Genomic DNA, 15356 nt, shown 5'->3' with positions numbered 1-15356 from the left:
CCAGAGTCTGTAGCCATTGCAAATGAAGTTCAGATGCACACGCCACTTTGTGCATCTGGCTTTATGTGGGGACTGGGGAACTGAACCCAGGTCATTAGGCTTTGTAGGCAAGTGCTTTAACTGCTGAGCCATCTCTTCAGCCCCATTTTTCTTTATCAATAATAGAAAAATAAAATTCAGCTCTGAGAAAGGTTGCTTGGTCTAAATGACCGGGCGCTGTGCTAATGAGGTTTGTATCATATCATCTGCATTCCTGGCACCTAACCTCATTTGTGTAGTGATTATTTATATATATATTTCCCAATCTGGTACATGTCCTGTACGGCCCTGACATGTTTCCCATGGGACTTTTTTTTTTTAAATTATTTATTTATTTATTTGAGAGTGACAGACACAGAGAGAAAGACAGATAGAGGGAGAGAGAGAGAATGGGCACGCCAGGGCTTCCAGCCTCTGCAAACGAACTCCAGATGCATGCGCCCCCTTGTGCATCTGGCTAACGTGGGACCTGGGGAACCGAGCCTTGAACCGGGGTCCTTAGGCTTCACAGGCAAGCGCTTAGCCGCTAAGCCATCTCTCCAGCCCCCATGGGACTTTTTTAAAAACTTCATTTTTATTTATTTATTTGAGGGGGGGGGGATTGAGGCAAAGAGAGGGAGAGAGAGAATGGGCATGCTAGGGCCTGCAGCCACTGCAAACGAATTCCAGATGCATACACCTGCTTGCACATCCAGCTTATGTGGGTCCTGGAGAGTTGAACCAGAATCCTTTGGCTTTACAGGCAAATGCCTTAACTGCTAAGTCATGTCTCCAGCCCCTGTAGTGATATATTTAACATGAGAGCCACATGAATAGTGGAGTTATAGGTGATACTGGCAGCACCAGTAGGGAATGCTGGCTCTCTGTAGACCAGCAACCTGTGGCAACTTAGCAAAAAAAATTTTTTGGGGGGGGCTGGAGAGATGGCTTAGTGGTTAAGCGCTTGCCTATGAAGCCTAAGGACCTAGGTTCAAGGCACGATTCCCCAGAACCCACGTTAGCCAGATGCACAAGGGACGCACACATCTGGAGTTCATTTTCAGTGGCTGGAGGCCCTGGCATGCCAATTCTCTCTCTGTCTCTATCTGCCGCTTTCTCTCTCTGTCTGCCACTCTTAAATAAATAAATAAATAAAAATGAACAAAAAAATTTGGGGGGGCTGGGTGTGTTGGCACATGCCTTTAATCCCAGCACTTGGGAGGCAGAGGTATGAGGATTGCTGAGAGTTCGAGGCCACCCTGAGACTACATAGTGAATTCCAGGTCAGCGGGGACCAGTGTGAGACCCTGTCTTGAAAAACAAAAAAAAAAATTTTTTTTTGTTTATTTTTATTTATTTATTTGAGAGTGATAGAGAGAAAAAGATGGGGAGAGAGAGCAATAGAGAGAAAGAGAGAGAGAGAGAGCATGCCAGGGCCTCCAGCCACTGCAAATGAACTCCAGATGCATGCGCCACCTTGTGCATCTGGCTTATGTGGGTCCTGGGGAATTGAGCCTTGAACTGGGGTCCGTAGGCTTCACAAGCAAACACTTAACTGCTAAGTCATCTCTCCAGCCCCCTGTGGCACTTTTTTTTTTCAAGGTAGGGTCTCACTCTATTCCAGGCTGACCTGGAACTCACTATGTAGTCTCAGGGTGGCTTCGAACTCACAGCGATCCTCCTACCTCTGCCTCCCAAGTTCTGGGATTAAAGGTGTGTGCCACCATACCCAGCTCCCTATGGCACTTTTTATTCAGTCTGATAGGTCTCTTAATTTGAGTAAATGGCAAAGGCCTCACCCCTAGGCGGTTCAGAGTCTGGAAGCATGTAAGCATCGGCCAGAATTATTCTCAGAGTTCAAGACTTCCAGGGTCTAACTCGGAAGACTCAAGACATGTCTTTTGGGTATGAGGGACTTATCCATTCCCTGTGACAGGAGCTCTGTGTGTCTTGGTTCAGGAACACCTCAGTTCAACAGACAGATGGTCTTCTTCAAGGTCCTCTGACAATATAGATGTTTCAAAAAATGGGTATTTGTCTGCCATCAGTTTTTGCAGCATCTCGGAAAGCCTGTGGTGGGCACAAATCCCTGCCAACTGCCAGCAAGGACACTGAAATGAATGTGAAAACAGGCTGAGGCCCGAGTAGGTTTCCGGGTTGTTTGGGGAGACACAACACTACCCACGGGCAACAAGCAGTATTTGCCATCTGGCAATGAAGAGCAAGGGCTCTGGAGTCAGAGGGCACGGCTCCTTTTTCTGGCTGTGTGATCTTAGCAAGGTAGTTGACAGTTTGTGCCTTAGAATCCTGGTCTGTAAAAGTGGAAGCAACAGTCGTTCTTACCATGTTTTTGTGAAGAAGTGGCTTCATGCGTGAGAGGTGTTTGGACAGTGCCCGGAACCCCAAGTGCCCGGTGATGGTGGGTTGTTGCCATTTCACTTAGTAACGCAAGAAGAAAAAGGAGATGACAGTCATTACTGTCTGTGGTGGGGTACAGAAGCCAGCATCTGCGTTCACTGCTTCCTGCGCAAACATCATCGGATCCTGATGTTCCAAAGATACCGAGAGAGGCTAAGATCTCCCAGCCATGAGGTGATGGGAATCTGCAGGTGACTCCGGAACCTGCGCTCTCTCCTGGGGAAATTGGAGGAAAGAAAGGCGTCTTCGTGGTGTGGACAGAAAATTTGAGCAACCTGCCCAAGATTAGATGGAGACTCAGGTCTTCTCAGACCAAATCCCAGTGTGTTGAGCTGTTTGTTGAGCTGACATGACAAGGGTTCCAGGATGAAGTAACTCACTCCATAAGAAAGGATAAGGACCCCAGCCTGAAACAGGCCAACTCAGGCTGAGTAGTAACGCAAGCCTCACTCACAAAGTCCTGCAGAACAGAGTGGCATGGCAGAATTGTTCCTTGTGTTTGGAGGAGTTCAGAAGCAGGCCACCTCATAGTCATGGCACCTCCCTAAGGTTCCTAGGGACCCAGGCCCTGGCATCCGTTTTCCCCATGGACACTGCATATCACTCACCTGTGCCTTTACATTCCAAAAGGACTTGGGTCGTCTCGTCAGAGTGCCCAGTGGTGGGGAGGAGGATGGTGTGGGCTCTTCCTCCAGGACCTCCTATAGAACCCACCCTCCGGGCCTGTTTCTGTCTCCCTGGCCATCTGGTTGCAGAGGTGGGCCAAGTGTAATGGCTTCACGGGACATGAATGTGCACAGCTGAAAATCTGGTTCTGACCCCAAGAAAAGACAGGAAGAAGCCAGGAGCTTTCTTGCACATCAGCCAACCTAGCTCTGTTAGGTAAAGAGTTGAAATTCAGAAACGACCTGAGACTTGCCCAGCATCTCAGCTGACAAGGACCTAACTCCGACAGAGGCAGAGGCCCTGCCTCCTGGGCTTTGCTTATTGCATTTCTATCCTGAATCCAGGGCTCTGGCCCTCAAATTCTAAAGGTTTTTCTCATGAATCACTTCCATCAAATTAGCAGGAACTGTTCATGCCTTTGGGGGAAGCAGACTGTGGAAGATTTATTTTTTGCTTATTAGTCTTGTGTCCTCCAGTATCTTCTTGATTTATTTTTCCTTTATACCTTGCCACTTTATGAATTCAATATTACACATCTTTTTAGTCTATTTAGTACCTATCGATCTTTTTGTGCATGGACTTAAGATTGCCCCTGGGTATCTAAGTGTTGATAAAGGATAGTTTACAGTGCCTGCAGTAAAAATAAAAGTGACAACGCATGAACCTTTGCATAGGACAGGGGAATTGAGTGAAGCCTAGATTTGCTTCATTATACTAGGAAGAAAATACCACTCGTTAGAATATGTCCCATGGCAATCTATTATTATTTGTCTATTTTTTTTAGAAAAATCTTATTTGCCATTCATGGGTGGGGGGAGTGAACATAAACTCATTTTATTCAATAGTTTTGAGCAATAAAGATGTAACCTCTGCCTTTGTGTAGTTTACCAAATAGCAAGAATATAATTAAATACAAAAGCGCATTGCTGGAATGTTTATAGATGTTGGACACACACACAGGAGAGGGTCTAACCCAATATTTGGAAGTCAGAGGAAACAGGCTGGGCTCTGAGCATGATTGGACTTAATCACAAAAAGATTATTCCAGGCAGAGAAGCAGCATGGGTAATGAGTGAGGCGCCCGGAGATGCTGGTGCTGGCTAGAAACGTGGAGGTTTCTGCTCAATGAGGAGACCAGAGGCAGTGAGAATAGGCTGGATAGAGGTGGCTAGGTCACAAAGTCATATTAGCCACTTACAGGCTCCTTGGGCATGAAGACTTCCTCACAGGATTAAAACTGGGGACTGATAACTGAGGTTTCAGTAGCAGAAAGGTCAGGGCAGATGGGGCATGTCAGTATGTGCTAATGTCCTAGCACGGGAAGAGCTGAGCATGACTGTTGAAGGAGGCTGGGGAAGGAGGCCCTGGTCAGACTAGACCAAAGCCAAGTCTCCATTTCGAGTCTTCTTGTCTATTCATTATTTTCACTTTGTTCTAGGAAAATCACTACTTTGGAGACCATGTAGCAAAAAGATGGAGAACAGGAATGACAAGAGTAGAAAGAGAGAAGTCAGCTAGGAAAGTGTTATAGTAATTACCTTCTCATTGCTGGAAAACGAAACAAAACAGAACACATGAGCACAAGCAGCTTATGGGAGGAAAGGGAGTGTTTCAGGTGACGGTCTCAAGGGGAAGCTTCGGGATGGCAGGGAAAAGATGGCAGAGCGGAGACGTGGCCGCAGCAGCATGAGAATGAGCTGAGCTCTGGCAAGGGGGTGCTGGGTGTAACAGCCCAAAGCCTGGCCCCCAGCAACATTCTTCCTCTAACAGGGCTCCGCCTCCCAAGTTGCCACTCGCTGGGGACCAAACTTTCCAAACACCTGAGTTTATGGGACCATCTGATCCAAACTTGACCTGAACTTGAATACAGGCGTGTGTAAAAAAAGTGGAGAAACGTGGACCATTAATGCATATTGTGGGAAGCTTGGCAGAGGACAAGAAAGAGGAATCAGAGGAAAGCAGGCTGGCATGAGGTCCTGACTCGGCTTGTCCACGGAGTAGGCTGGTGTGTGAGGTTAGCAAGACAGCTTCAGGCAGCCCTGTGCCATTGCCCAGATGCCCACAGAGTGATTGTGGGGCCCCTTTTCTGCTGTCAGGAAGGCAGCAGGGCTTCTCAGCTTGCTTGCTTCTTGAGCTGTGATCTTCCCCTGCCCGCTCTCTTTTCCTTGTGACTCTCATTCACTGGTCTTACTTAGTTCTGACTTCTGGAGTCTTGTAGGGCAAGAGGAGGCCCTTATATGTGACAGGCTTTCCAAGCTAGCTGCTGGATTCACCAGTCTTTCTCAAGGTTCACATCCCTGCTCCTTTGGCCCCTCCATGTGGGCCTTGTTTTCATTTATTTATTCTAAATATTTTTAATATATATTTTTATTGACAACTTCTATATCCTTCCTTGGCTCTTACATTCTTTCCACCACCTCTTCCACAATGGACCCTGAGCCTTGGAGGGTGTGATAGAGATGTTTCAGTGCTGGACACTCCTCCCTTCCTTCTTCTCAGCACTTTGTTGCCTTTTGGGTCACCCAGTGGTCATTGCCATCTGAAAAGAGAAGCTTCTCTAACCAGAAGTGAAAGTAGCATTAATATATGAATATGAACATAAATGTAGTGCTTTCAGGGCAATTTGGTGAGAATAATATATGCATTTATCCAGACAAGAGCAGGCTTTATGCCCCTAAGGCTCATGACCTCCTCTGCCATAGGCTTTTGATTAGGTTTTCAGTACCAGCCATGTATTCCCTCCCATAGAGCAGGCCTTTGGTCCAATTAGAGAGCAGTTGGTTTCTGCCAGAGCAGACACGCCACTATTGCACTCGTTCAGTCATTTGGCCTGTCTGGCCAAACTTGAGGCTTCCAGTGAACACTGTTTTCAACACTGATGACTTCTGTTTCCCATAGGGCTGCATAGAGTGCAGCATTTTCCAGTTTTAGTTGGCTGGTCTACAGGGAGAAGGTTTTCTGCTCAGCACCAGCTTGATTTCTCAGTGACTTTGCTGCTCAGGCATATGAAGTCTTCAGCAATAGGGTCTTACCGTCTCTTTCTCACAGGAAACCAAGGGCTTTGGCAATACCCTATAATGTTTTGGAGGCAACAGGGACCTCCCTGGCCAACAACTCACTGGAAGGTATCCCATCCCTGGCACTGAAAATTTTCTAGTAACAGTCGATGGCTTCTGGATGTGCCATTATTCAAGAAAATAGATTTTCATTTGCTTATTTTCAAGCAGAGAGGGGAGAGAGAAAGAGAGGGAGAAAGAAAAAGAGAACGATAGAGAAAGAATGGGTATGCCAGAGCCCCTTACTACTGCAAACCATCTCTAAATGCATGTACCACTTTGTGCATCTGGGCCCTTTGCCAGCCTGTCAGTCACCTCCCTTCAGACACATTCCTTGTGTAATGTCCTTTTGAAAATGTGATGGATTGTAGGTGGCTGTCACTTTGACAAAAAGATGAAAGCTGTAGGAGAAACAGACCCTAAATTTTTCTTTAATGTTTGTAATTCTCACTATAAGAGATAATATATACTCAGATAAATATTAAAATATAGGTAAATATAATAAAATTTAAATTCCTGTAATAGAACTATGTTGAATTTTTGGTTTCCCTTCTAATGTTTTCTGTGTTATGATCTTAAAAGTTTATACAGATAAGTCCATTGCTTTGACACTCAACTTTTTATTTTATTTATGGGGGTGGGGGAGAGAAAGAGAGAGAAAGAGAGAGAGAGAGGGAGGGAGAGAGAAAGTATGAGCATTCCAGGGCCACTGAAAATGAACTTCAGATGCATGTGCCACTTTGTGTATCTGGCTTCACATGGGTACTGGGGAATTGAGCCCAGGCAGTTAGGGTTTATATGCAAGTGCCTTTAGCCACTGAGCAATCTGTCCAGCCCACCACTTTTCAATTTTAAAATTCTTGTGATGTATACATGTATGTGTCTATGATGTGTGTGGATATGATATGTGTGCATATGTGTTCATATGTGTCAGCACAGGCATGGAGGTGCCATGGTGTGGATGTGGAAGTCAGGGGAAACTTTCAGGTGTCAATTCTCGCCTTCCATCTCGTTTGGGGCAAGATCTCATGTTCTCATTGTTCACTGGGCTAGCTGTTCTGCAAGCTTCTGGGAAATTCTCTTGTCTCTGCCTCCTATTCACCTTCTGAGTGTTGGGGTTACAGAAGCCCACCAAGGCTTCCAGCTTTTACCTGGGTGTCAGGTATCCCAGCCCGAGCGCTCAGACTGTGTGGCAATCACTTTATCCATGAAGCCATCTCCCCAATGGTGCCCCTCAACACTTCCATGTTACTAAAGTTCCCATCACCAGAATTTTTACATTTTTATTTATATATTTCATGAGAGAGAGAGAGGCAGACAGAGAGAGCAAATGGGAGCACCAGGGCCTCTAGCCACTGCAAATGAACTCCAGACACATGCACCATATTGTACATCTTTACATGGATACTGGAGAATCAAAGGGTCCTTAGGCTTTGCAGGCAAGTGCCTTTACCACTGACCCATCTCTCCAGCCCCTTCATTACCATTATTTTATTTAGCTGGCTCCCAATTCAATGAACTACTTTAGGTTGTGACTTCCATGAAGAACGCACAGTTAGGCACATATTACAACACTGCAGTGCACCAGTCTGTTTTGCTCAACTCGTCCTCTCAGGAGAGCGTCCTAGAATGGAGTCACTGGGTACAGACATTTTTCTGGGCCCTTGGGGTTATATGACGTGGTAGTCCTCCAGGCAGGCTGTCCCCTCACTTCTTAACAAGGATCAGTGACCCTGTCTATTTCAACATATCCTTGTCCAGCCCCTAGGATATGAAGAGTAAGCCCTAACTGTGAAGACCCAGGCGTAGATGGAAGGCCGCCCACTGAAACAGCTCGTGAATTTGGTGCTTGCTGCGTGCCAAGTCCCAGCTGAGCCTGGCTTCTGTGATCGTCTCCAGTACTTCTCATCTCATCCCTATACATGAGGTGCCGGCATCGATAAACGTGGAGACACACAGCGGGGTGACTTGCACAAGAGTGTTGGGGTGAAGATAACTCGGGTATAAATAACAGAATACTAAAGGAGGCCTTGATTCTGAATGTTCTCTGTTCACAAACCTTTTCTTCTTCTTCTTCTTCTTCTTCTTTTTTTTTTTTTCAAGGTAGGGTCTCACTCTAGTCCAGGCTGACCTGGAATTTACTATGGAGTCTCAGGGTAGCCTCGAACTCACAGCAATCCTCCTAGCTCTGCCTCCCCAGTGCTGGGATTAAAGGCGTGCGCCACTACGCCCAGCTAAACCTTTTCTTCTTAAGTGTAAGATACCTACAGAAAAGGGCACACATCTCTGAGGCTGTCGCAGCCTCACGTAAGTGAAAGAACAGTATACAAATTTCTTATTCTTTTTTCTTTCCCCACACCATTTTGGTCTGTATGTTTTTGCTACTGTAGAGCATTCATATTGAATGACTACACCACAACTGTCATTTTGCTGTTGATGGACATTTATGTCATTTCTGGTTCAGGGCCACTATGAATGGCATAGGTGTGATGATGTTTGTACAGCAAAAGAGATCCTTGTAGGCTCAGTGGTTAAGGCGCTTGTCTGCAAAGCCTAATGACCCAGGTTCAATTTGCTAGTACCCACGTGAAACCAGATGCACAAAGTGGCACATGAATCTGTTTGCAGCTGCTGGAGGCCCTGGTGTACCCATCCTCTCTGTTTCTCTTCTATCTCTCTCTGCTTGCAGATAAATAAATAAAAAAATTTTTTTTAAAGAGATACACATGCTTCAGGCTCAGGGGTAAAACTATTAATTATGATTTTCCATGTATGAAACATTTGAGGAACATTGCGTAGGTGTATAAGTGAGGCGCTGCAAACTCTCCCCATGAGAGGACATGGCTATGCCCTCTTGGAGACAGGCTTGCCCCAATGAATGGGACATTAACTCTGCTCTGGCAACCATACCTGCGTGAGCTGCTGTGGGAGGAAGAATGTTTTTGTGATTTAATTACGAATCTCAGGGAAGCGTATTATGATCCTTTCCAACCTGCTGTGCCAGATGGCAGGGTGCCACAACGATGCCCGTCAGGTGTTTCAGGTGTACAGAGCAGGAAGGGGCGAGGAGCTGGGTAGATCGCGTGACAACCTCTGTGAGCAAACTGTTTCTCTATACAGTGAGAGATTTGGGTCCCAACGTTATTTACATGTACACTTGGAAGATTACAAGAACACATGGCAGGGTGAGGATGAGGATGTTGAGGTGCTACTGTGCCTGGGCAGTCAGTCCTTTCTACTCCTTTCCTCTTGGTTCCATTGTTCGTTAATACCTACTTTGACTCCTAGAAATATGCTGATTTACTTAGACACAGTGGCTGAGGTTTTGCCACTAACACGCATTGAGACCTTTGACTAGTTACTCCACCGCTCCCAGCTTCATTATCCATCTCTGCAGAGTCATAAAGATTAAATAAATGAGGTGGCGGATGTTAGGCCCTTATCATGGAAAAAGGCTTCAGAGTTTAAGGCCTCTTATATCTTCTTTCCCTCAACGTGTGAGTGGGTAGGACAGTGGAGGCTGGCAAGCTGTGCCATCTCTCTCCATGAGCTGTTGAAAACTTTGCTTTTCCTCTGCCCAGGGTTTAGGTTTAGGTTTTCTTTCAGGGCTATACTGAAAATGTAGATGCTAATAGCACTTACGATGTGAACCTGCCATCAGTCTGCACTTGAGGGGGTGTTTAGGAAATCCACAGACAATGTTAGGAGGGTGACTGTCCAGCATGGCTTACGCTGCTGGCCTGTGCAGTCATCAGTTGCGTTCCTTTTCACCCTCAAAGGTGTCTCAGCTTGATCCTAAACAGGGTCTGTATGTTCCCATCCTCAGGTTAGGAGTCAGGATGGGAGCAAGGCGCTGGTCTATGAACAGGAGAAAAGTCAATGAGTTCCTGACTGGATTGTTGTTAAACAGTAGTGGAGCTGAAGGAAGTATAATCACATGTGTCAACATAGATGGGATTCTATGTATTGAACAGGAAAAGCAAGTCGCAGAGGAATAGTTTGGTGTCATTTCATTTACATAGAATTTAATGAGGCAAATGTAAATGATTTATGGTCTCGGGATACATATATGTGATAAAAGGATGAAGCAAAGCAAAGGAATCATTAATTCAGAATTCAGATTGCTGGTTACCTGGGAGGGGAGAGGAGACTGGATCTAGAGAAAGACATGGCTTCTGAGATGGGTTTATTCTATTTCTCAAACTGTGGGATGAGGATGTTTATTATTGTTCTTTTTAGATTTTTAAATTTTTATTAACTTATTCCAGTCAGAGAAAGAAGGAGAGAGAGAACTCCAGACACATGTGACACCATGTGAATCTGGCTTATGTGGTACCTGGAGAATCGAACCTACATCCTTAGGCTTTGCAGGCATGTACCTTAACCACTTAGCCATCTCTCCAGCCCTATTATTGTTCTTTAAAATTCCTTTTTTTAAATTTATTTGAGAGAGAGAGAGAAAAAGGAAGATATGGAATGGGTGTACCAGGGCCTCTAGCCATTGCAAATGAACTCCAGATGCATGCACCATCTTGTGCATCTGGCTTGTGTGGGTCCTGGGGAGTCAAACCAGAGTCTTTTGGCTTTGCAGGCAAGTGCCTTAACTGCTGAGCCATCTCTCCAGCCCTGTTATTGTTCTTTTATTTAAAATGTTCATACTTGTGGGGCTGGACAGATGGCTTAGCAGTTAGGGCATTTGCCTACAAAGCCTAAGGACACATGTTCAACTCTCCAGATCCCATGTCAGCCAGAGGCACAAAGGTGGGGCAAGAACAAGGTCACACATGCCCACTAGGTGGCACAAGCGTCTGGAGTTCGACTGCAGTGGCCCTGGCATGCCAGTTCTCTCTCTGTCGCTCTGTCTCACTAAACAACATAAAATAAAATGCTCATACTTGTAATGGATATCCTTTGGATTTCTTGGACCATTTAACAAGAGAAAAAATATACGCAGAAGAAAATAAGAAATAAGACATGTTGAATTCAATTTCCTGCTTTTTATGCATGTTTGTGATTTAGGGCGGTTGGATGGTGTTGGGTGAGTTTAGGAAGCTAGCCAGACTTCCAGGCTTTGAAGCGCTGTGTTAGGGAGTGGATTTGCTGGGTAGTCGCTCTAAATCTTTAAAATGTTGGCTGTGACAGGTGGCCGTCTGGTTTTGTGTCTGCTGCCAGTTCCACTGCTGTCGCTCTTACTATGTCGCACCACCGTTAACTGAGCAACCGTTTTTCTCCTTGCGAAGCGTGTGGTCTGTCTTTTCGTTTTCCCAGGCTCCGAGGTAGAGCCCGGTGTCACTTGCACTTCACAGTTAAGGACAATGGCGCGCCCGTGTTGCAGCATCAGCTGGCAGAGTCGGGCTGTGGATTCTCACCTCCCGGGTCTGGGTCCCTGTGCTGCCTCCCAGGGCTGATGCCCTGAAATGTTGCCTCTAGTCTGACCCACCCTGGCGAGGCAAAGGCTGAACACTTCTGTGTTTCAGATGGCTTCTTCCACGTCCTGTTTGTAATGCCAGCATCTTTGCCAGGCTTGGCTTGCTTTGTGGCCTGGAGGTTCAGTGGTGAGGTTACCATGATCACCGCTTCCCTGGGCATCTGACGCGAGGCTTCCCACCCCAGGACTGGCTGTTTTCAGCATATTGAGGTTCTGTCTAGTCCTCGGGTGCCCTTGACCTGACTAGTTTGCACTTGGGTGGCAGGGTAACCTTCTTAGGGTAAAGTCAGGCTTAGTGTTTAAAACATTTTTTTTTGTTTATTTTTATTTATTTATTTGAGAGTGACAAAGAAAGAGGCAGAGAGAGAGAGAGAGCAGGTGCACCAGGGCCTCTAGCATTGCAAACGAACTCCAGACGTGTGCACCCCCTTGTGCATCTGGCTAATGTGGGTCCTGGGGAATCGAATTAGGGTCCTTTGGCTTTGCAGGCAAATGCCTTAACCACTAAGCCATCTCTCCAGCCTAGGCTTAGTATTTTTAAAAATACTTTTATTGATTATTAATTTGGAAGGAGAAAGGGAGAGAGACAGAGAAAGAATGGGCACTTCAGGGCCTCCTGCCTCTGCCAACGAACTCCAGACACATGCACCACATTGTGCACCTGGCTTTACATGGGTACTTGAGAATTGAACCCCGACCATTAGGCTTTGCAAGCTCAGCCATCTATGTCTTCAGGCCAGCCTTCAGGCTTTGTATTGATAGCGATTAGGAGCAAGGTAACCTTTTTTGTTTTCTTCAAGAAAGAGAGGGAAGAGACACTTTGTCCAGACTAGAGGAGCAAAGTCCTCGGGTCCTTGGATCTTGTGAATCACTCACCTGGTTGAGAGACCTACAGACAGACACGCTGCAGAGGCGGGAGGAATGACATAATGTACTTAAGCCTATGGAAGCCCCTCCCTTGGCACAGTTGCTCGAAGACCTTCACTACTGAGTCTGGCTGCTTTCCTGAGTTTTAACTAAAAACAACAACAACGACAAAAAACGTGAATTTTTCTTTTTTTCCTTTCTTTTTCTTTGTTGGATGCCAGCAGCAACCCTGACACTTCCATCTTTCCATTTTCAGCTCTAAGTCCTCTCTCTTTCCTATGGGAAACGTTCCCACTCTTGAAAGTCTTTTCTATATTTTCCATAATAAAGTCTACTTTTGCCTACCTCCTTGTCCACATTATTCAGTTCTTCTCTGGCTTGTGACATGAACTCAAACTGAAGAGCCTAACCACTCCAGTCCAGCCCATCTGGGCCTGGAGGCCCCATCACTCTCAAAATCCTGCAACAGTATGATTATCATAAGTTTAAAAAAATACAAAAAAGCTGGGTGTGGTGGCGCACACCTTTATTCCCAGCACTGGGGAGGCAGAGGTAGGAGGATTGCCATGAGTTCGAGGCCACTCTGAGACTATATAGTGAATTCCAGGTCAGCCTGGGCCAGAGTGAAAGCTTACCTTGAAAAACCAAAGAGAAAGAAAGAAAGAAAGAAAGAAAGAAAGAAAGAAAGATACCATTGTTGATGGGGTTCCTGGGTCCCCTCAAGGAAAGCTGCTGCATAGAGAGAGGGCTGGGAAGGGGGGTGCAACCCTGCCCTGTTCTGTCCCCTCACTGAGGGTCAGCCTCTTTATTCTCAGCTGGAGGGAGATGGTAATGCCATGGCAGACAGGCATCCCACCCAATCCAACACTTTTCCTGTCCTTATTAACAAGGGCGGAAGTCACTTAAACTCCTGAAAGTTATGTTTTGCTTCTGGCCCTAGGAGCAGATATGTGAGTGTCTCCTGGGTCCTAAGATGGGTGGGCAAGTCCACTGGAAGGGGCATTCTGAGAGGAGCTTCTGTGTGTAAGAAGGATGCAGAGGGGAAGGACTTGCATGATCTGCTCTCTGCTCTGAAGGTAGAAGGCTAAAATGCAATGTTGGGGCTGCTGTGGCATTTCTTGACTGTGGGGTGGGGTGGGGTCACTCTGTCATGCCATCCTTGAGCCCACATGAGCATCACTGACCAGTCTGTAGGTCTGTATGCTGATGGCTTGTTGTGCAAGGAAAGTGGACTCCTGTTTATGCAATCTACCAGCCACATTTTCTGTTATTTGTGACCAAAAAATTATTTATTTATTTTTAATTTTTTCTGATTTATTTTTATTTATTTATTAGAGACAGAGGGAGGGAGAGAGAGAGAGAGAAAGAGAGAGAGAGAGGGAATGGGTGTGCCAGGGCCTGTAGCCACTGCAAACGAACTCCAGATGCATGTGCTGCCATGTACATTGGACCTGGAGAATCGAACCTGGGTCCTTAGGCTTCACAGGCATATGCCTTAACCACTAAGCCAGCTCTCCAGCCCCCCAATTTTTTTTTTAATTTATGCCCCAATTCCTGGATACCCTGGTTTGGAGGGTACGTGTAGAGTGAGTAGGCTAGATCCCTGTTCCCCAGCTCCTCCCAGTTCCCTGGTCCCAGTAGGTCCTCCTGCTCCTGGCCTGGAGCTGCGTGGACCCTGTGACCTGGCTGCGGAAGCAGGCCCTTGCTCTGCCTTTCTGACTGAAGGGTCCCTGGGCCCTCAGTTCCTGGATTCCCTGCTCTGGAGGGTACCTGTGCAGAAATTTGTTCTTTTTCAGAAGGTAGATAGACCAGAGGAGATAAGCTACCCCTCACAATTCAGCCAAGCCACAGCTGAAACCACAGAGGAACTGGGGAGAAGAGCAAGAGTGCTGCTTCCATGCTGAACCCAAAAATCAGTGCCAGTGTGGAGGAGACAGACCCTGAGGATACTCAACATTTAACACAAAGCAGAGATCCAGAGGCTCCTAAGAGCGCATTACTGAAGTGGACTTAAAACCCACCCACCACAGCTCAGAGAATTTTGCGGAAAAGGGGGCTGAAAGATTTTATGAGCCACAGGTGGAGACATCATGCCCAGAGACATTCCCTCCCCCGCCCCCAAAAATAACTGACTGGTGATCCCACAACACATGACCCACAACCCCATGAGGATTATCTGCAACCCCACTGAGAAGCGTCGCCAATGGAATGGGGGCAGGAACCAGGGAAAAGAGGGTACTGACACATGATGTATCCATGCAAAATATGTTGTTAATAAAAAACATTAAAATAAAATAAAAACAATTTTCTTTTTGGTTTTTTGAGGTAGGGTCTCACTCTAGCCCAGGCTGACCCGGAATTCACTATGTAGTCTCAGGGTGGCCTTGAATTCTCAGTGATTCCCCTACCTCTGCCTCCCCAGTGCTGGGATGAAAGGTGTGTGCCACCGTGCCTGGCAAAAACTTTTCAAAAAAAAATTTCCAAGGAAAGAGAGAGAGAGAGAAACATGGATGCACTAGGACTTCCAGCCACTGCAAACAAACTCCAGATGCATGTGCCACTTTATGCATCTGGTTTCTACATGGGTACTGGGGAATTGAACCCAGGGCATTAGGCTTTGCAGGCAAATGCCTTACCTACTGAACCATCTCTCCAGCCCCCAATGATTATTTTTGAAAGGATTTATTCCTTACTGGATCTCTGTGAGTAAAAGGCCATAGCAGAATCCTATGGCAGATGTCAGCCTTGCCACCAGGGCACCATTTTCCCCAAAGTTTCCCATGGCTGGCCTGGTGTGTGGGGTAGTCGGCATTTTTTTCCTCCTCCTTACACTCTGCCTCTTACAGGAGGTCACCTATGATGTGGTGGGGTGCCTGAGGTAGATGATGGGCAATGGAGTGAGG

At 46.4% G+C, this 15356-nt stretch overlaps 1 protein-coding gene across 3 annotated transcripts in view; it reads left to right on the top strand.

Moving 5' to 3' along the window:
- Tmcc3 (transmembrane and coiled-coil domain family 3) overlaps positions 1 to 15356 on the top strand; it is a 347661-nt gene that overhangs the window by 88936 nt on the left and 243369 nt on the right. The window contains exon 2 of one of the 3 annotated variants that reach the window (XM_045151746.1): positions 7920 to 8159. The exons of the other annotated variants lie outside the window; for them this stretch is intronic. The gene's annotated coding sequence lies outside the window, so the exon portion shown is untranslated. The remainder of the gene's footprint in view (positions 1 to 7919; positions 8160 to 15356) is intronic. 3 annotated transcript variants of the gene reach the window in all.

Source organism: Jaculus jaculus, chromosome 6, assembly GCF_020740685.1.
Source record: "Jaculus jaculus isolate mJacJac1 chromosome 6, mJacJac1.mat.Y.cur, whole genome shotgun sequence".
In the NCBI taxonomy this organism is placed as follows: Eukaryota; Metazoa; Chordata; class Mammalia; order Rodentia; family Dipodidae; genus Jaculus; species Jaculus jaculus.
Note: the sequence above shows the minus strand (reverse complement) of the source record. Positions and strands in the feature narration are given on the sequence as shown.